The sequence below is a fragment of the Anabrus simplex genome, chromosome 4 (genome assembly GCF_040414725.1).
Source record: "Anabrus simplex isolate iqAnaSimp1 chromosome 4, ASM4041472v1, whole genome shotgun sequence".
Lineage (NCBI taxonomy): Eukaryota > Metazoa > Arthropoda > Insecta > Orthoptera > Tettigoniidae > Anabrus > Anabrus simplex.
Genome location: NC_090268.1, coordinates 6787386 through 6810302, shown reverse-complemented (window position 1 = coordinate 6810302; position 22917 = coordinate 6787386).

Sequence of the window (22917 nt, the reverse complement as noted above, 5' to 3'; positions counted from 1 at the left end):
AATACAGAAAATTAGGGGTCGTAGAACACTGCCCTGTGGGGCAACACTAGAGACCTTGTCGTTTACTGTTACACGCTGTTGCCGGTTACTCAAATAAGAACTAAAAATCTTAAAGAGCAGTCAGGTCGAAATTTAGCAATTCCATTTTCTTTATCATAGTCGGAATTACTATAGTGTCAAAGGCGCTACTGAAGTCAAGAAGGATAAGTATAGTGAGCAGTCGTTTGTCCATAGCGTTTCTAATGTCTTCAGTAACCTTCAAAAGTGCTGTCGCGGTACTGTGACCCTTCTCAAATCCAGATAGCAAAGGGTCCAAAAGAGCATTTTTATTTAGGTTTTCCAGAACTTCCTCGTATACTAAACGTTCAAAGTCTTAAGAAGGCGCAGGGAGTATGGACATAGGGCGATAGTCTGAGGGTGATTATGGGTTTAAACTCTTAGGTACCGATACAATATCGGCTGTTTTCCAGACAGGAGGGAAAGTTCCGTTTAGTAATCAGTAGTTCAGTATGTGCGTCAGTATAGGCAAGATAGCACCCATAATGTTATGTATACAAGTAATAGGAATATCATCTACACCTGTAGTCTCTGATTTATTCGAGTACAAAGCCTTTTAACCTGGTTTTGTGACACCGTGAAATGTGAATGTTGGATTGGCTGGAGGGGAGGGCGGTGAGTCGGTGCAGTTAATTTGGGTAGGTACTACTAAAGTAATCGTTCAGTTCGTCAAGTGGAATGTCAGGAGTTGTCTGTGTCTGTTTTTGTTTTCCTATTCCTAGAGCTCTAAGTTGTCCCATGCGCGATTAGAATTTAAGTTGTTAGCTAAATTCCGGAAATATATACATTTTTTATTTCTGATTAACTGCTTTGTGTGATTTCTTACGATGCGGTTAGATTCGAAGTCTGTGTCATCTAGAGTTTGTTTATAATGTCGAAATAACGAATCACGGTGGGTCATCATTCTCTTGCCTTCATCATCTAGCCAGGGACAAGAAGGGCAAGAAACCTGTATTCCACGTATTTCTTTGCCGCATTATTTGTATAAAATGTCACTTCCTTATTGCTTATCCCATGACCATTATTATAATAACATTACCGTATTTATTCTAAACCAGAATATTGAATCTTTACTCAAACTGTTTATTATTGCATTCATTTCACTTGTTCCCGGGGTGTTGTCGTCCAAGGAGTCCAGACACCCCAGCAGTTTTAACGAATGTACTTTTATTAAGCATTTTATATATAATGTATATTAATATTAGCTTCCGGAGTCCGACTCATTGGCTGAATGATCAGTGTTGAGGCTTTCGGTTGTGAGGGTCCCGGGTTCGATTCCCAGCTGGGTCGGGGATTTTAATCGCATGTGAATAATTCTTCTGGCTGGGGACTGGGTGTTCGTCCCAACATATTCATATTCAGACAACATACTACACTACCAATCACCAAAGAAACACACAACACTGATTACGTCCCTCTATATGTCAGGAAGATCATCCGGCCGTAAAACAGGGCCAAATCGACATGTGCGGCACAGTTCGCACCCGCGACCCCACACATGTGGGAAAAGCGGGAGGAGGAGAAGAAGAAGAAGAGTACTATTGGCTTCCGGAATCCGCACCAATCCACCACTCTTACTTGGATTCAAGGACACTCATTTCCTTTTTAGGTATTCTACACCACCTAACCGATGGAAGTTTGGACACCTATCAAAATAAAATTCTGGATGAATGCTTCCCCCCCAAACTGAAATCCTGGCTACGCTACTGGTATGTACTCTTTATTTAAAATCGCATTTATGTGATTACCCCAATGAAGATCTCTCCTTATATTAACACCTAGTGGTCCCCATCACGAACTTTCACCCCATCAATTGTCGGGCTCCATGAGTGAATGGCCAACGTATTGGTATTCATGTGGCCCTGGGTTCGATTCCCGGCTGGGAATAAGATGTTAAGCGCGTAAGGTTAATTCGTCTGGCTCGGCGACTGGGTGTTTGTCTTCATACTCTTCACTTCATTTACACACAAAACGCCACGCTACGAAATACCACAGAAACACGAACTAGTGTTGTCCACAGGAAGGCATAGGTCGTAAAACTGAATCAAATCCTCGTCAAAGGACGACCACATTAAAGGCCAGGAAGAATAATAATGTTTTAACTCATTTCGATAACTAAGTTTCGAATTTCTAGACGCTAGGTTGTAAGTTCTATACGAAGACTCAACTAGTACTTTGCGGCACAGGTCACGGCAACTTGCCGAGTTCTGTTACAGCTCCTCTGCAGTCAACCGTTGTATAACGCTCAGGAATGCCAATTTACTTCGGACCAGCAACCTCACCTCAGAAACCATTCTGCACCTGCAGCGAGCATCATTTGTATAAGTCAGGTGAGTGAACAAGCGATAAACAAGCCTCACATGTTCAGGATCTCTCGAGTAAATTTACAAAGATATTGAAAAATTTAAGTGGACTTAAAGCAAGTGACATCGATGGATAGCTAGCGTATGAAGAAGCTCTTTCAATTAGTTTGACAAATAAATCTCAGGTGATAGCGCCGAAATTAAAGCAGATCTCAGACGACGGCAGCTGGTAGTGCTGAACTTCTCGTTATGAATATTTGCAATTGTTAATACATTTTAGTGAATACAGGATAGTTGAACTAAATTTCAGCATCCTCCTGTGGGTGGGAGTGGTAGGAAATACATTGCCTGTCGTAAAACGGGGAGCCCAGAGGGGCTGTGGGATGACCACTGTCTGGCAACTGTGTCTGGCTCCTTAATTTTATCTTCCCTTGGTCAGATCTTGTTTCTATCCGAAGCTTAGGGAGTGCTCCATTTCGAAGCCCTTCGTGGACCTCTTCGACATGTTTTCTTGTGATCTTAAGAAAGGATGGATGTCGACTCACGGGAATAGTCTCCACCACCAGAACCTAAATCTCAATCTTCTACCCTGCCTACCAAGGTCAGGCTGTCACTAGGAACGAACTACTGCAGGCAGCACAGTGGCTGGCTTAGCACACAATGCGCACCCGGCATCATGAACCGTTAATATTCAGCGACGTTGTAGGTGTATGAACTGCTTTCCAATGACTGCCTAATGAGGAGGGAGTGGAGATAAATATGGCGATAATAGTGAGTCTTGAACCGTTCTCTATGACTCGTCGTGTCTGGTTAGGGTGTACGCAAAACTCCCAGAGATTGTGTTACGTTGATAACTCGTCAGGAAAGGAGATGATGTAAACTCCTAGAAATCTGTAGCGCCAGTAACATGTAAACTCCTAGGTCTTAGTAAGCAGCAACATCGCGCATGCTCACATCTTACTGCAGCAAGCAAAGAGAAGTATGTTTTACTCTATGGCGACAGAGAACCACAAGCAGATTTCAGTTACCGATGTTTTAATGGCGTGTGGCGTCTTTCGAGTTGACACCGTATAGGTGAGCATGGCGCCCTGCATTCTAATGCAGACCTAGCCCCGGTTAAAACGCCCGACCCAGCCGGGACCTCTGGACCAAAGGCCAGCACGGTAACCATTTAGCCGTGGAGCCGGACAGAGGTACCAACTTAATAAGTATTAACAGCACCAAATAAACAAATTGTCCTGAGACTCATAAAGCTGAGAAAGAACTAAACTGTGCTGAAAGTTCATGTTGTAGTGCAGTGTAAGGTCGCGCGAGTGTACAACCCCAGCTGGTTCATACATGTCTGCTTTCAGCGTGTTAACGAACTCCGAGATCGTGGCGGCAATTGTTACGACATTAAACATTTTTAAATAGAATACTTTACGTTGCGCCGACACAGACAGGAAGCGTTTGCCTGCTGTGAAAATGATAAACCACGGAAAACCATCTTCAGGCCTGTCGACAGCCCACTATCTCCCGAATGCAAGCCCACAGCTTCCCACAGCCGACTCCCTCGATCTTTACATCAATAATAATAATTATTATTACTGAACTGTCTTTCTCCGGTTTTAAGAAAGCCAGCGTCTTAATAATCCCGTGGCACACACAGTCAACAGGCACTTGGTGACCGGGCGCGCTGTCTCCGCGGGTCTCACGAGGCCCTGGGGACGTACACGAAATACATGTGCAAATAGAGGCCTAATCATTCACCAAATTCACAATTTTTAAGGTACATAACTGAAATTTTGTACAAAGTTTAAGTGCATCTCCTCACCATTTTTCATAATTTTAACAAAAACTGAAGTGTTCTGCAATTTATAAATTTGATGACCCCATAATTAACTAAGATACATTTCACTCATAAACTTTCCAACAAACTGTCATGCACATTTTACAGTATAACCTCAAAATGTGAAAGAAAATCCACAGCCTGTTCCCAGTCAGTGACCGGGTCAGGGATGGAATGAAGGAAGTGCCCATCTAGCGGCGAGGATAGGAATTGTGCCGGCTGCCGAGGCCTGTCGCACTCCTCTGGGGCAATGATTAATGACTGACAGATGAAATGAAATGATATTGGAGAGTGTTGCTGGAATGGAAGATGGCGGGGAAAACCGGAGTATCCGGAGGAAAACCTGTACCGCCTCCGCTTTGTCCAGCACAGATCTAACATGAGTGACCGGGATTTGAACCACGGAACCCAGCGGTGAGAGGCCGACGTGCTGCCGCCTGAGCCACGGAGGCTTCACTATAACCTCAATATGTATAAAATTAAATCAACAGAAGCGTTTTAATGCACTCATATTTAATTAATGTTTAATTATGTTGCAAACTGAAAATACTTCCATCCATAAAAAAAATATTTTTTCTTGTATATCTCGGTGTACAGGAATGATATTAAAATTTGCCCCTCTGTATTATGTTTGTTATACACCCAGCAATGGGGATGCCAAAAATCACAGCTCTAATTTTCCGTTTCTGAGAAAAATGTACCCGAATTATGAAAATGGTGATTCTGACAAAATGCACATTAAAAGTTGAAATTCATTTTTCTTTGCCATTCTGTTTATCAAAAGGTTCCAGAAATGTTCTGAGTGTCTTCTTTTCCTTGAAGACTTCTCTTCTGGCTTCTCTGTCATTCCAACACTACACAGAAATGAATAAATGAAGAGCTACAATCTTTCCAAAATGAAGGTATCTCGCAAAAGAATGACAAACTCGCTCTCCCATTCATTTGACAGGTAGGGGGGTCGATATTGTCCCAATCACTGGGGGCGGGTGTTGAACTAGACTACAACTACTCTTCATACTGTGAAGGATTAAGAACGTTCTTAAAAATAAAATCATTACTCAGAGAGGTAGCAGGATTTTTCTACTCTCTAAACTTATAAAATTACTATTTACAGTCATTTAGAAGATCGCTCGCGTTCGAGTTCTTCACTACACAGTGCTCTGGTAACTCTCGCGGGCTTCGCTCTTCACAAGGCTAGCAGAAGATTCTCGCAGTTTCCATTGCCAGATCATTCTGGACGCCTTATCCATCGTTAGTCAACTCTAAGGAGCTCCCTCACCGCGAGCCAGACTGTTGTTCTAGTCGCCCCATCCACACTGTAATGGGTGTGCCAGCATTGCCTCCTTTCCCTGGCATTGTACCCTTCTTCCGAGCTTTCGTTGCCAGTCACTGTACATGAGACTATGCTGCTCGTGCTACAGAGATACAGTGACATACTCCACACAGCGTGCGGCGAAAGCTCGTAGGTTTAAGATTTGACATTGCTTAGACAATCGGCTTTCGCGACTCCCGCATGGAGAGCTGAGCAAAGCCTTTCGTTTCACGCCCGATTGCCAGGAATTTATAACTGGCTCCAATGCCAAAGTGCATTCAGCCTCGTGAGATCTACTGAGAAGAGTAAGGGGTTCAAGTCCATTTCCTAGCCATTCTAAAGTCAGCTTAGCGTAAGTGGTACTACACATCATAGAGGCCAGAATTGAATATTCTCAATTCTAACCTCAATTAATTACAATTAATTAATTACACACACCAAGCCTCCGTGGCTCAGGAGGCAGGGCGTCAATTTCTCACCGCTGGGTTCCGTGGTTTAAATTACGGTCATTCCATGTCAAAGCGGAGGCGGGACAGGTGCGGGTACTCCGATTTTCTCCGTCATATTTCATTCCAGCAATATCATTTCATCTGTCAGTCATTAAGCGGTGCCCTAGGCCGGCAGCCGGCACAATTCCTATCCTCGCCGCTAGATGGGGGCTTCAGTCATTCCATTCGTTACCTCGTCGAATTACTGGAAACAAGTTGCAGATTTTCATTTTCAATTGGTCACATGATTAATTTGAAATTAATAATTGTATTTAAAACCAGTTTTAAATGAACTATTTGTTTCTTATGGCGGTTATATCTTAGTGAGTCGCCACCTGTTGGGCCCCTTTAAACAATAATGATCGTTACAAATCGAAACAGATAATAATAATAATAATAATAATAATAATAATAATAATAATAATAATGTCAAGTTGACGTCGATGGGTGACCTGTGGGCCTGTGAGGATGACATTCTAATGTTTAACATGGTACATATACTCAGGCCCGAGTTAGAGGAATTGAAACAATGAAGGTTAAAATATCCGACTTGGCCGGGAATCGAACTCGGGAGCCCCTGGGTCAAAGTCCAGCAGGCTAAACGGTTAGCCATGTATCCAGACCACTAAACAATTGACCAACAGGCGTGAGAGGTGTATTTTACCTATGGACATGAATTACCTTATTAATATTAGTATTTCACTAGCAAATGTACCCGTGCTTCGCTATGTTGCATACGGATTTCTATGTAAATTGCTGTACACGCAATGCGTAAGATTGTATTAACTTGCATGTCTCGTAGCGTTATCCGAGAAACACCACTGTTGCTTGCGATGTAAGGCGCGCGCTGAGAAGTTTTGATGAAAATGGCAGGCCACGTTTCCACAATAGAGTTCAGGAGCTTCCTCTATGACGGCAGGCTCACTTGCCTACTGCCATTCTCAGTGGAGATGTAGTTTTTTCATTATAAAGACTGGCCCTTTTACTAATGCCAGTCACAATCGAGTTGGGGGTTTTGATTATAATCGAGAAATGCAGCTCTACTTAAGCTAAAAACGAAGTGCCAACGTCACTCACTAAATTCTGATGATGAGAGTAGGAAAAGGTAACAGAGCACAAAGTTATCTGAAGGCATTCCTAGTTATTAGTTAAACCTAATGAGGTAAGGCAAAGGCAAGAAATTAAAGAAGTAGAAGAGAATAGCAAATCTCAGAAAACAGCTTACGGTATGAAATAACAGGCAACACTCCGCGTAGTGCCGCCCTTACAGTTATTCGTGTATCCCGCAGCTTGACGTCTATGTCACTTTCTACGCAACGAACAACCAGAAATGATGACGAAAATGGCATTACGCAAGCCGGTAGGTCGACATGCAGACTAAGCGAAATGATGTACATGACAAAAGTTGCTTAAAGTGAAGAAAAGTCTGACAAACGTTCTTCGGATTTTACAGAAAGTCAACAGTATAAGAGAAAATTGAAGAAAAAAAACCTGTTCTGGATGAGTGTACTTTAAATATGAAGTTTGGTCGATATCTATCCAGCCGTACTGAGCACGATAGCTGCAGTCGCTTAAGTGAGGCCAGTATCCAGTATTCGGGAGATAGTGGGTTCGAAACCCCACTGTCGCCAGCGCTGAAGATGGTTCTCCGTGGTTTCCCATTTTCACACCAGGCAAATGCTGGGGTTGTACCTTAATTAAGGCCACGGACGCTTCCTTCCCAGTCCTAGCCCTTTCCTGTCCTATTGTTGCCATAAGACCTATCTGAGTCGGTGTGACGTAAAGCCAATAACAAAAAATAACTATCCAGCCGAGACGGCGAAACAGCCGCACAGATGAACAGACACGAAAGCTTAAAAACACTGATACGGTTTTCAGTTGACCTGAAACGGAGAAATATCTGAAAAATTGACAAAATAAACGAAATTTCAGACAGCGCACCACCTACAAGTTTATTTATAAAGATTAAGGCATCGAAAGAGCGAGCATCCAATGCTAGCACATTATTACACCGTACGTTCAAATTAATTCGTGAATCAAAACCGTCCCAACCAAAAATTAACAAAAAATTAACAAACACTATGGCACTACAGTCCTGATGGGCGTTGGCTTATAAAGCGTCCGCTGTAGATTACGAGGGTATACGTGATGAGCGCGACGAATTATTTCGGCCATCATTTTTGACCGGGCCAAGAAATAACTCAGATTTTAAATGTCGCGCTTTCTCTCAGTCAGTTCTGTTGTGCATCCTGCCCGCCACTTGGAGATAAAGAACGAATCTCTAAATCACAAGGAAAAACAACCAAGGAGCTCACATCCTTTGCAAAATACGGCGCTACTTCTGAAAAAAGGGAAAGTCGTAGGAGGAAGGGGATCTGTTATGTCCCTCTCTGCCTCGAACTTCTCCGCGTTTCACAGCACGTACAAAAGCCAAGGGTCCAGCCAGCTGACCACACAGTAAGCTTGCATTGTGCGTCGGTAGCTCTGAAGATGGCTTTCACCAGTCTCAGGCACATACCAGTGATGTACGACCTAGCCCTTTGCAGTTCGTCCAGGTTCACCTTCCAGGAAACCCATGGAGACACCAGACAAATAGCACAATTAAAAGGTAGGCTGTCACATGCCCTCAGGCCCGCCGACAGCGCCCCAGCCTGACTCACACATTCCTTCTAGGAAATACCGGATGTACATATCTCTGTTTCCCTTACTGCTCATGATCCCACCACCGTCCACGAGTTCACTTTACCTCTATACTACCAAGCACTTCCCACTAATGAAAAGTCCAACCAGTTTCACTCCCAAACGGTAAATTCGATCAGAAAACAAAAATCGACCTACAGATAATTTCACTCGACAGCTGAGTCTCAAAGAATATTTTACTACTCATTAGAAAATACGAATTAAGTCCGAAACGCCCCAGTACACTACCGGTAATCAAATCTACTATACCAAGAACATTCCACACCAATGAACTCAAGGTCTTCTGAAATCCAATTTAAAGTTCCAAACCGCTTAATTAACCTGTACACCTCTTCCACCCCAGAAACTTCATTTGGGTATCGTTCACTCAGTTGACACCAGAAAACATTCAATGGTCTTCCTACAAGGTCCCTGTTGAAAAATCGCGTGATTTTCGTGTTCATATTATACACGCAAGCAAAGGGAGATAACTGAATATGCCATTGGGGCTAATGATCCTCCTCCACACCAGAGGTGATCACGCTGGGGAGCGACAGCAACATTGTATTCACAGGTACGTCACAGGCTGTGAAGGTCAACATTCATTTGAGTATTAACGGAATATTGTTTCTCTTTCATTGATTTTATGGTTCATGGTGTGTTTTATTGTAGTCACGTCGTAGTTCGTGAACCGTGGGCAACGGCTGAGTGACCTAGTAAGTGGTCCTGACAGTCGGGATACCAGTTGCTATTAAATGCGAGTCGGCAACTCGGACCTATTCTGAGCCATGGCCTTCCTTGTGTTCAGACGGCTAGGACTACACAATCCGCAGGTGGTCCCTAACCCGTTAAAGGACAGATCCTCACTTGGACTATGTGTAAGTACGGTAGCATCCTACTTCATGAACTTACCAAGCTCAGAACATTTCATGCAAGCCTCGGACCTATGGGAGTAATGGAGTCCCAATCCCTTTTGAGAGGCCTCCTTGGAAAACCCTTGGCGAACGAAATGGAAATCGATGGATTTATATATCAGTATTAATCGGGTTTATGTAAAAAGAAAGTATAACTGGTTGAATCTGCAAAGAGGATGCATCTGGATGTGCTAGAAGTAAGTGATATTCGGGTAAGGGGAGATAACGAGGAAGATCTAGTTGACAGCTGTGGGGTAGGGCTTTTCATCAGGAATACTACACTGACTTAGCAAATGCCATGGGATAGTCACCTAATAGCGTGTGGGGCCTCCTCTGGCCCTGCGAACTGCAGTGAGATACCGTGGAAGTGAGTCGACAAGTCCCAGGTAGTACTCTGACAGAGCGGCCGCCAATGCTGGTCTGTTCGTGGGTGCAGGATCCATGGCACGGAGCCTGCGTTCCAGGACATCCTAGATATGCTCGATAGGGTTCATATCGGGGCTCCTGGGTGGCCATGCCAATCGTTAGACCTCCTCTGCATGTTCCTGGAACCATTCCTGGGCGACGTGGCGGCGCGTGATCATCTTGAAACACTGCAGAACCGTCTGGGCGCAGGAAGGCCAAAAATGGGTGGAGATAGTCTCCGAGCAGCTCAACATACCGCGTACCATTCAAAGTCTCTTCCAGAACAACTAGGGGGCCCATTCCATACCAGGAAAATGCACCCCAGACCATAACAGAGACAACAGCGCCCTGGACCACACCTTCGAGGCAGGCGGGATCCATCGCTTCATGTGATCTGCGCCATACACGGTGCCTCCCATCGGCATAGTGCAGTTGAAATCGTGATTCGTCCGACCATATCACGTTATGCCATTGTTCCAGTGTCCATCCCTGATGACTGGCGACAAATACGCGTCGTTGTGACCGGTCACGTTGGGTTAACAGTAGCACCCGTGTGCGGTGCCGACTCCCATACCCCATAGAACCCATAGCACGACCTGTGTTGAATTGAGCCGTGATTTGTTGCACGGTTGCCCGTCTGTCACTACTGACAATCCGCCTCAGATGTCGTCGGTGACGGTCATCGAGGGCGGCTGGACGGCCGGTCGTTCGTCTGTTGTGGACGGTGACACCTGCATTCAACCATTCACGATACACCCTGGACACGGTTGATGTGTGAAGCCGAATTCCCGCACTACATCCGAAATCGCACTTTCCCATCCGTCAGGCACCGACCACCATACCATGTTCGGACGGTGTCAGGCTCACGACGACGTTCCATGTTACACGTGTGACATGCACAGCCACTGCTCACAAGGTCTCCTATACAACTGCCGCTGGCACAGAGGGCGTGTGGTGCGCAGACAACACACCTGCGAATCAGTGCTTCGTTATCCCATGACATTTGCTCAGTCAGTGTATTGCACGCAAGGCAACGCAATGATGTGGGTAGATTTGACACTTGGAGGAATAAGGACGACAACTATTTCAGTGTATTCACCATGTGAGGGTGCAGGTGAGGATGAAGTTGACAAGTTTTATGAAGGAATGAGTGACATCGTGGTCAGGGTCAACAGCAAGGATAGAATAGTGCTAATGGGCGATTTCAATGCGAGAGTTGGAAATAAAACTGAAGGATACGAAATGGTAATTGGTTAATGTGGGAAAGATATGGAAGCTAATACGAATGCCAATCGTTTGCTCGACTTCTGTGCTAGTATGGGTTTAGCAGTTACGAACACATTCTTCAAGCATAAGGCCATTCACCGCTACACATGGGAGGGTAGGGACACCAGATCCACAATATACTATATCTTAACCGACTTCGAATTCAGGAAATCAATTAGGAATGTGGGGGTTTCCGGGGATTTTTCGAACATGGAGACCACTATCTGATCTGTACTGAACTAAGTATCTCCAGGCCTAGGATAGTTAAGTGAAATCTGTCTGCAGATGAATAAAGGTAGAAAATCTTCAGGACGAGGAAATTAGATGGAACTATATAGATATGTTTAGTGAGAAGTTCCGAACGGTGGACAGTACGCAGGTTCAGGAAGAGAATGGGTGGCATACAGGGATGCTATAGTAGAAACAGCAAGGGAATGCCTAGGAACAACAATGTGTAAGGACAGAAAAAAGCGAAAAGAATGTGGAATGATGAAGTGGAGCAGCTTGTAAATATTAAAAAAAGACATCTTAGAAACGGCTCCAAACAAGGGCTGATGCAGACAGGGATTTGTACGAAAGTGAAAGAAACAGCGAAACAAATAGTTGTTCGATCCAAAAAGTAGTAGTGAGAAGATTTTGGTAATAACCTCGAAAGGCTAGGTCAAGCAGCAAGGAAACCTTTCTGGACAGTAATACAGAGTCTTAAAGGAGGGAAAAAGGAAATGAACAGTGTTTTGAGTAATCCCGTTAAACTCATAATAAGTCCCAGAGAATCGCTGAATAGGATGAGGAAATATTTTGTAAATCTTCTCAATGTAAAGGAAAATCTTCTTGGTGACGTCGCGAACAACTGAGCTCATGAGGGGGAGGACAATGATGTTGATGAAATTACGCTACATGAAGTGGAAAGGATGGTTAATAAACTCCATTGTCATAAAGCAGCAGGGATAGATGAAATTAGACCTGAAATGATTAGATATTGTGGAAAGGCAGGGATGAAATGGCACCACTGTGTGACAAAATTAGCATGGAGTGTTAGTAAGATACCTTCTGATTGGACAAAGGCAGTAATTGCATCTATCTATTAGCCAGGGAGCAGGAGGAATTGAAACAACTGTCGAGGTATCTCGTTGATCAGTATACAAGGCAAAGTATTCACTGACAACTTTGAAAGGAGGGTGCCATAAGTAGTTGAGAGGATGTTGGATGAAAACCAGTGTTATTTCAGATAACAGAGAGGCTGTCAGGATCAAATTTTCAGTATGCGCCAGGCAACTGAAAAATGCTACAAGAGGAATAGACAGTTATATTTATGTGTTGTAGATGTAGAGAAAGCATGTGACAGGGTTCCGAGGGAAAAGACGTTCGCCATACTGGAGTACTATGGGATTAAGGATAGATTAATAAAATCAATCAAAGGCATTTATGTTGACAATTGGGGTGCCGTGAGAATTGATGATAGAGTGAGTTCTTAGTTCAGGGTACTTAAATGGATTAGACAAGCCTATAATCATTCACCTTTGTTGTTCGTAGTTTACATGGATCATCTGCTGAGAGGTATAAAGTGGCAAGGAGGGATTCAAATAGGTGGAAATGTAGTAAGCAGTCTGGCCTGTGCTGACGACTTGGTCTTAATCGCAGATTGTGCCAAAAGACATGCAGTCTAATATCGTGGAACTTGAAAATAGGTGCAATGAGTATGGTATGAAAATTAGCCCCTCGAAGACTAAATTGATGACAGTAGGTAAGAAATCGAACAGAACTGAATGTCAGATAGGTGATACAAAGCTGGAACAGGTATTTAGGATATGTGTTCTTCCCGGATGGTAGTATAGTAAGTGAGATTGAATCAAGGTGTAGTAAAGCTAATATAGTGAGCTCGCGGTTACGATCAACAGTATTCTGTAAGAAGGAAGTCAGTTCCCGGGCAAAACTATCTTTACAGAGGTCTGTTTTCAGGCTATTTTTTGTTTATGAGTGGACTCACGATATCTTATTCATAAGTTAGAAATAACAGGCAGGAAAACAGCGAGAATGATTGCTGGTACAAACAGGTGGGAACAATGGCAGGAGGGTACTCGGAATGAGTAGATAAAGGCTAAGTTAGGAATGAACTCGATGTATGAAGCTGTACGCATAAACTGGCTTCGGTGTTGGGGCCATGTGAGACGAATGGAGGAGGATAGGTTACCAAGGAGAATAACGGGCTCTGCTATGGAGGGTAAGAGAAGTAGAGGGAGACCAAGACGGCGATGGTTAGACACAGCTTCTAACAATTTAAAGATTAGAGAACTAATTACAAATAGAGGATTGTGGCGGCGTTTATTAAATTGACAGATCCTTGCAGACTGAAGGCTGAAAGGCATAGCGGTCTATAATGAAGAGAGGTATTAATCACGGTTACTAGACTAGACGACAGGGGTCACGCGCAGGCTCGCTTTGGCTGGTGACGTCATGTGGCCTCCACTACCGAGCTTGCAGTGAACACGACCCGTTGTAATTGTGCGTTTCTGTTAATGATTTGCTTGTTTTTATTTAACCACTTGATTAATATTTTTCAATTTTGTCAAATATAATTGCCAGTTGTTAGATAATAATGTTGTAATTTATTTCAGTATTTTTCAGAGCATTACAAGTAATATAATAATACTGTGCTTAACACTAATAGCTTTCTCACTAATAAATTATCTTTCGCCTCGCAAATAAAGTATTTACGTTCGGTTTTCGTATTTTCTATCCATCCAGTGATTTTAGAACGATTTTATACGTAGTTTTATTTCTAAAACTAGTTACAAAAATTAAAGAAACATGACCAATCGCGCGGGATGCTTTTTACCGTTGTTTTGGTGGATTGGTGTTAAGTAGTATAAAAACATCTAATATTATATTTATGAAGTTATTATTTATAAATGTGTATTGGCCGGTGGAATGTTGGTAAAAATCCCCTGAAGGAACGTCAACCTCTTCCACCATATCAGGGGTCACAGCTTTTTGGTGGGGAAAGAAGTTTCCACAGGCTTAGGCCATATAGAACTGTGGTGCGGAGAAAACCCTCAGTCAGAAAATGCGATCAAATATTCAATATTTAAAAACACCTAATGAATACCCCTAATTATTATTATGGTAGTGAAACTGTATACATATTTACATTATATAGGTTCCACACAAAATATTTACACCAGATTTTTACTTGGTTGTTTTACATTACCTCAAAGTCAGTCTATCTAACAACTCTTAATTTTTTCACAATTCTTTTTTCATTAGGAATTCGTTTACACCTCTTGCAAGAATTCAGGTGCCTATGTTTGTTTATGTTTTTCATCCTTATGAACGTTCTGGTTCTAACGAAACATAAAACAACGAAATCTTCAAGATCATGATGTTTTCTTTTCTTTTTCCTTTAAAAATCTAAAATCTCCTGGACATTTCTTAATGTAGTTTCCATGGAAGGCACTAAATTCATTTTCCATTTTCTTCTTCTTAATCTGTTTACCCTCCAGGGTTGGTTTTTCCCTCGGACTCAGCGAGGGATCCCACTTCTACCACGTCAAGGGCAGTGTCCTGGAACGTGAGACATTGGGTCGGGGGATACAACTGGGGAGAATGACTAGTACCTCGCCCAGGCGGCCTCACCTGCTATGCTGAACAGGGGCCCTGGGGGGGCATGGGAAGATTGAAAGGGATAGACAAGGAAGAGGGAAGGAATTGGCCGTGGCCTTAAGTTAGGTACCATCCCGGCATTTGCCTGGAGGAGAAGCGGGGAACCACGGAAAACCACTTCCAAGATGACTCAGGTGGGAATAGAACACACCTCTACTCATTTGACGTACGGAGGCTGAGTGGACCCCGTTCCATATCTCGTACCACTTTTCAAATGTCGTGGCAGAGCCGGGAATTGAACCCGGGCCTCCGGGGGTGGCAGCTAATCACACTAACCAATACACCACCGAGGCGGACTGATGTTTACTTTTGTTATCTAGTTCCTTCCTGAAGATTGCATTATTAACATTTTCTGCTTCACATGGCGCCTGCGATTGTAAAATTTGCCATATCTCTTTACGATGATTTCGCTTTTGTGCCCGTATATCACGATCTTTACAGAGCTGACTCGCTAAATCATTACTACTTAGTGGCAAATTTGAATGTCACTGTTCTTTGGAAAACGATGCAATTTAATGTGTAAGTCCTTCTGATGTCTATCGTGGTTAGAGCAACCAGCGGCTGCACAACACACCATGGTACAGTACAACACAGAAAAACTAAACCATCACTAGACTGATGGTGTTCTCCTTCGCTTAGCGAACATGGGAACGCGTGGCGTCAGGAGGCGTGGCTTGCTACTGCGCACGCAACTGATGACCCCTACCGTCTAGTCTAGTAACCATGGTATTAACGTTTTATTTTTCCATCGGAAAGAAATCCAGATAATTTTCAATGTAAATCAAGTTATAAGACATTTGTTCCGTTCTGTTTATGTACAGTGACCGGATACAATCAAGTGTTTACCGGTACGGTATTCTACGTAATGAATTACAATTTTCAGTACTATATTTTAAGATGGAATTGTTTAGAGACATTCCAAAAGATAAGCTGTGGCTTGTTCATAAACGCATCAACAATCCAATCTAGTTTACCGGAAAAAACCAACCTTTTAAAATTATTCGGCTTTGATGTATACTATGCTCAATATGAATAGGTATGGTTGTCCCCCCCCCCCCCTTCCGATATTTTCACATTCAAAGAAACGTGACTCGTTACAAGTTTCGTGTTACAATGTACAAACATACGCGGTTAAAGCCTGCAAGCTGCGATTTACAATTTATTCGATGGGAATGGCAGAATATCGACCGTATATCTACTTGCCACTGCATATACAGTGTTGTCTTCACTAGTGATGAAACTTACTATTTATAAGCTAGCTGTTATGAATTAACGTCTCATCATTAGTTTGAAATACCATTTTGAACAGAGAAAAGTCACATAACATCACAACACCGTGACGTTTTTTTTTTTTTTTTGTCTATATATTACGTTTTACTGAACGAATAGCAAGAATGTTATTTTAATTTTGTTTGTGATAAGGCGACGCTTGACAATGGTATGGGAGAATAGTGATGTAAAGGTGCCTTGAGTCCATACATCATAACTGGCTCCTGCCCGCAATTAGTGGAAGAAAGGAACAAATGTTCCGAGAGACCTGTCACCGCAGGAGGCTGGTGCCAGGTATCAGGACTATTGTTATATGTTAACAGATCTATCCGGTTCGATACCTTGGGTGTAATATAGTTAAATACTTACAATATCCGTGGATAACAAAACTTGTTTTTCATGAAATCATGCTGGCCTGATAGTAAGCAGTAAATCAGGTAAGGATTAGTGGGCCTCTAAATACGGTGAAAATGAATGCTGTAACACGTTACCAGAGGTCTCCCACACGTGGATAGAAACCTGGCGTGAGATCAGCGCGACTCTACCGCCAAATGGGTCTGGCCCCACAAAACGAGGCAGTTGAAGGAACGGGACAAGACGGCGCACTCTGGCGGTGTTAAGCATGGCCCGGGGACAGCATCTGTATGACTTCATACGAGGAAGAATCTTTGGAAAACTGGAAGAAGGACGAAGTGTGACGAGTGTAGCCCAGCACTGTTTTACGTGCATGGAGAGCACAGGCACTGCTGTCCGAAGGAGAGGAAGGGCACCACTACGGCACCAGATGACCGCCACATTGTGCAACCGGCAAGAAGAGGCTCACCTAAGGCACCCACAGTGGCACGGCGGCTCTGTTTGCTCGACGACCATTGGCATGAGGAGTGGGATCGGGTGCTCTTCTCAGATGAGAGCAGATTCATTCTGAGTAGTGATTCTAGAAGCACCCTCATGTGGCGACAGGTAATGCATCCAGGAACGTTGTCGAACATGATCATTTTGGAGGTCGAAATGTTATGTGTGGGGAGGGATAATGTTGGATGGAGGTACCGACTTCCAAATCTTTGAACGGGGTGCACTCACCCGTCAACGTTATTGTGACAGTGTATTCCTTCCCCATGTGCGTCTTTTCGGGAGTGCATTTGGTCCTGACTTCATTTTTATGGATGATAATATACAACAGCATCGAAGAGCGCAGATGGAGGAGCTCTTGGAACGAGAGGATATTCGGCGAATGGACTGGCTTGCCGGTTTCCTCGACTTGAACCCCATCGAGCACGTGTGGGACATGTTGGGCAGACGTATTTCAGCACGTCCACATGCACCAACGACCGTCCAGCAGTTGTCCAGCCGCGCTGGTGGAGGAATGCAACGCCCTGCCGCAAGAACTCCTTAACAATCTTGCGGCCAACATGGGAACACGCTGTCTGTGGTGATCACACACCCTTTTAAGGAGCAGATCCCTTCTTTTGTCATGTCCAGGGGGCCATTATAAGTCGCAGTGACTGTCTCTGTATAAAAGTGCCATTTCTGTTCGTCTCATGCAGCTGTCTACTGTACCATACGGTAGCAGTTCTTCCTAGGCAGGGTTCAGCTTTCATCGAGCTATGTTACTTGGCTGAGACTCAACATTGGAAGTTACCTTAGTCCCTACGTTTTGCACAGCGGTGTATTTTGTCCTTATTTGCACCCTTGGGGGTGGGGTGAGACATGGGCCTACCTTATGAATAATAATAATGGAGATATTTGCGTTTGTTATATTTTTCACAAACTTCCAAAAACCTCTGGAAATATTCTTGCGATCTAAAACTTGTAAGCTACATATCAAATGCTACCGAAATGAAATTTCCTATCATTTCCGACTTGCACATTTCTACCGCATGGGTTATGACAACAGAGACTTTTAGTGCCATCAACGCAGAGCATAGTTGACATGGAGACACTGTCCAGTCGTCATGGTAACGAGTTGTGTACAAGGTACAAACCGTCTGATCAGCCCATAGTGATGAGTAAGATAATAATTATGGTAACCATGGATATCGAAGGAAAACGAAAACATAAAATAAATAATACGAGGAAATTGAGTGTGAAAAGTGGTGGAAATAACTCCCTCATCTGACCGAGCGGGAAGCAAAGTAAATGCAGTTGCCTCCAATGCCCTAAGCCCATGAAACTGGTCAACAATAACGTTACACTGACTCTTGTTGTTACGTGAACTTTTTGTGCCAAACGGAAGATAACACTTGCTGTTACTCAAATAAAGTGTAAAATCTGCGGTAAATTAATAAATACCGTCGTTACTAGAGAAACATCTATACGTACTTACGGGCTGTAGACAGGACTCCCTTATGTTGTATTCCGCTGCTCGTGCCGTCTTTCGTTTCTTTCTAGCACTAGCACCGACGAATGGGAGTGCTATATCTGTCAATGCTGACTATTTTTATCCATATGACTAGGACGCGGAGTTCAAACAGCAAAATAGCATGATGCCTGGACCAATAAACAAATTACTTTTTTGTTGAAAGGAAAAGGACCAATGTATATGTCACTTAATGAATGAGTTAGGGCACAAAACGACTGAGCAACATGAAGCGGACGACAGCTAATTCAAACAACTTCAATGAGCAAAGACATCACACACGAAAGTGTTAGACAAACAAAACACATAGGGAGCGCTGCGATGTAGCAGAAAAAACAGTTGTAAAGTAATAAAGTATGTATCCATATTATGAGTAAAAGCAATTATCATCTTCCACTTGGGACAAACATTACAGAGAAATATCGTGGATACGATTCTTTCACGTAACCATGCTCTCTTTTCGGCTCTCACTAATCTCCACTAGGCGGCGTTACCGCTGCAGTATTGTAGCAGAAATAACCCCTCAACGGCTAGAGTATGATATTTAAAAAAAGGAAGCAAAATGGGAACTTAACTTTAAAAACGCATATCCAAACTAAATTAATCAAGAACATGAAAATGTAAATACAAATATAAAGAGCGAGGTCTGCCCTCCTGTTTGATCAACGCCACGGCCACTGTCACCTGTGTTCAAACACAAATGAGTTTCTCACTGCTGAAATCGTGAAATCTTCACCTTTACGTCAGGATTTTATTTTAAAATTCCATACGATGAAACAGGCTTTCAGACGGAATGGTGAAGGGTTTCACGTACAATAAAACACCGTGTACGTTATAACCGTCCAGGCTTCTCCAGCCATACTTTATTTATTGTAATTCAAAAGTCCAATTACGTGATATCACTCGATATCAAATTATCCGTCATCGGCAGTTATTCACTGAGACATGTTAATTTAACTTCACTCAATTATAAATTGGAATGATACTGGAATCAGATATATTAGAACACCAATTATTATATAAATTATAGGATAGGAATTCATTATGTACTGTAAATTGCTCGATATGTTGAGACAAAGTTTGTGTCATTTCATCCCATATTGTGTAGGTATACGGAAAAGTTATTCTTAAAGCTGGGAATTTGGGATGAGTCACTGGGTTTAACTGATGAGCAAAGTATTATAAAGCGACCCGCGCGCAAGGCTAGAGCGAGCTCGGAGACTACGCCGACTGGTTATTCGCGAAGAAAGACGAGAGGAAAGATCAACGAATACGATGCTAAGTTGTAGTATGGAGCAGTTACCGAGGAAGGGGAAGTCTCCTGAACGGAGCAATCCAGACGCACACCATTATATTATTTTTTGAGACAGTGAGTTTTCGTCGATATACAGTACGTTGCTGCTTTGATGCTGTCACGGAGTTGTACACGGCTTGTGATATATTCTACATTATTCTGCTCAGGTCTACGGTCCTTAATACAAATCTCTATTGCATCAGGAGAACAGCTTAGTTGGTTCAAGATTTCTGATAATATGGAAAAATTCTTAACACTGAATTTTCTCCTCCTAAGATCAACTGTGATAAATTTTCACAACCATAGGGCCAATGTCCAATTTAAAAACTAGGCAATTAGGGAGCGTTAGGCTAGATAGCCCAAACCATATCGCAGAAGGAAGGAAGGACGTCCATGGAGCCAAGCTACAACGAGAAAGGGGAACGAGTAACTACGGAATACAGATCACTTCAACGGAAGCTCCAATTGGTGAGCCACAATTAGATAACGCAAGCAACAGTAAATTTCAGTAACGTAAATTATAAATTCTCTCCAAGCTATGGGGGACGTATGCGATATTACAGTATATCAGCATTTTTATTATAACTCGGGGCATTTTTGAGTTAGCTTCACCAAACTTTGTATACACATAAATAGGTGTCAGAGGAATGTTTTCCACCAATACGAAAAGATAATATTTAATATTTTTCAAATTCTGAAAATTCAAAATTTGAAAATTTTGTCATGATGTAAGGAACATTCATTCAAAAACTGTCTTTGCTATGAACTTGAACTTTTGTATATAGACTGTAAGAAAGCAGTTGAAAAACTCTCTCGAACAGAGTTAGAATGTTTTTGTTTTTTATAAATTATATTTTCAATCCTAGAAAGAAATATTGATCTCTTTTATAGGTATATATAAATGCATAATTTCTTTCCAAATTTATTTAGCAAAAAATTGTCCGAGGGTATTGTAGACCTAGTTATTTGAAATAACTGTACCAAATTTCAGTAGAACAGCCCTATTAGTTTAGGAGAAAATGTTCCGTATATGTTGCAATATGTAATTTACGGTAAATGAAGAAAGAAAATTTGAAACATTATTCACCAGAAACAAACCATAACCATATTCCTCTTCTTCTTGTGACTCTCATTTTCACCTGTTTCATTTGCCTGGACTCTTTGATGAGCATTTCCCCTGATAGTTCTGAAGCAGCAATGCGTTGGTCGTCTATCTTTACCAGAATTGGCCGCGTGTAAGCACCAGCATTAAAACCAAGCCTTTCAAGGACCTTGATTCTTCCGTTATTTCCACATTGAACACCAAACATGCATCATATGCAGCAATTTGAACAACATCAGAAGCAGCAAATGTTGTTTTTGGACACCTTTTCCATTTTAACTGGTTGTTACTTCGCGTTTTGAGTTTTGCCATGGGTGCATTTTTTAACAGATCTGGGTGTGCTAGAATCCGGAATATGGGCTTGATGGCATTCATTACAGCTTCAGGAAGACTGTGTTTATGTTTATATGATCTTCCTTCTGCCTGTGCTTGTTTATATTTGTACCAGGTTATGCTGCACAGAGTATGTATTGCATGTTCATCAGTAGAGAGCATGTGAAAAAATATTGCCCACCCTGCTTTTTGCATGGCTTTGACATCTCCAACATTGTCTCTTATGACCTTTCCATAGTAAACCTGCAGACTATGTATGTCTTTATCTGTGAGCCTGTGTAAGCCTCCAAGTGGCTTCCCATCTTCAAGCTTTTTGCCTTTCAGTTCACGCTTTAATTTCAGCAGTCTACCACCCATCCTGTTCTGAATGTGCCCTACACACTCAAGTTTCTTGATTGGAGCATCTGAACCATAAGGTTCCCTTTCAAATACAGATTTGAAAGAAGAGGAATCTCCATCTCCTAAATACCTTGTGTATCTTACATTGTGAAGTGTCTGGCTCCGATGAAAAATTAGTTTCATACCAGCAGGTTCCATTCGACCGCTCGTAGCTGAATGGTTTCGGGCACAAAGTAGTTTATGTTTCTCCAACCACCTTTCTTCTTCCACCTTATCTTCAGATGGTTTCCTCAAGGCACATGCACTGCAGTACTTACTCATTACCTGAAGATCAAGAATTTTGCCAGTATCTATGCTTATTACAGAGGTGACACGCTTCATCCAAGTACCATCACATGAAACAGCCAGATCAGTAGCAGGACAATCATTATCTACAAGTTCCCAGTTCAAGATAACTACTTCTCTAGCAATATCAGCCATACTCTCTTTACTTTCTATTTCTAGGGCACCTGCTTGATGGTGGTGGCATGTTCATCAAACCACAAAACAAATTTGTGCCTTCCCTCCCCACCACATAGCATAACCTCAAATTTGCTTCAGAAACCTTATTGTGTGAGGTAGATCAGTCTGACAGTTCTCATTGCATACTACACCGATATTGTCTTCACTGTCAAAGAGTTTCAGTGATGTTTTTCCACAAACAGCACATGCACAAGAAGAAGATATAACACTGTTCAGAATTCCTAAATCTATAAATCTGTAACCACTCTGAGTATACAGTATACGAGATGCAAGCACTACCATTGTTCACAGGTGAATTTTCAGAGTCATGAGTTGGTTCCTGGCACACGACGTTTGTATTTTCCTTTCGAATTCCTAAAATGCGGGCCTTCTTCACTTTTCTAAAAACTCGTGGACTAAATCTGGACATTATAAAAGGCGAAGAAACCCACAATAGTAATAAAACTCACTCACTCACTTCAGAAATTCGTTTATAATCTGGCAACAACAACAATTTGCAACTCTGTTTACAGCGGAAGTTGTCACAGCTTTCTTGATCGCGCAGTACGAATTGTCTCAACTTTTGCCCATCCAAATGGACAAAATATGTCAGTTTATGTCATGATGACTACCACGAAGGGGGCATGGCTTTATGCACGTCGAAACAAAATATTACTTTTGACACACTTGTAGGCTGAATATCATCACGAAACTTTGGGAATATATTTTCAACCTATCTAACTAAATAATAACACTGTTTTCAAAAAATCGCATTTTTGACCCAACATCGCATACGTCCCCCATTACAGGA